A 446-nucleotide genomic window follows, 5' to 3' on the forward strand; every position below is an offset into this window, starting at 1 on the left:
ATTTATAAGCATAGAATATTGAAAATTTAGTACACTATATTTAAAATCTATATATGTCATATACTAATCTCAAATTGAATGGTTTGGCTTATAAGTTACCTGATTTAAAAAGAAAAAATAGAAAAATTTTCATATTAAAGACGATATCCGTACTTGTATTAAATTTACTACTACATTTTAAAATTTAATTCTAAAGAAAAATTTAAACGTTCATTGTGTATTTATATACCAAGAAATGAAACTCATTCTCACTATTTACGTTATATTTATAATATGTTTTGATAGCTACGTTGGGTTTTGAATTACCTATAAATACCTTACATAGCCTTGTGTCTAGAATATCAAATACAAAACATACTTCTATTCCATTCTTTTCATATAAGAAATATTTAGGCAGTAATTTTTTAAATATAAGCAGTTATGGCTCAAGTTAACTCCCAAATTAC

This window comes from Capsella rubella, unplaced genomic scaffold, assembly GCF_000375325.1.
Source record: "Capsella rubella cultivar Monte Gargano unplaced genomic scaffold, Caprub1_0 scaffold_2, whole genome shotgun sequence".
NCBI lineage: Eukaryota > Viridiplantae > Streptophyta > Magnoliopsida > Brassicales > Brassicaceae > Capsella > Capsella rubella.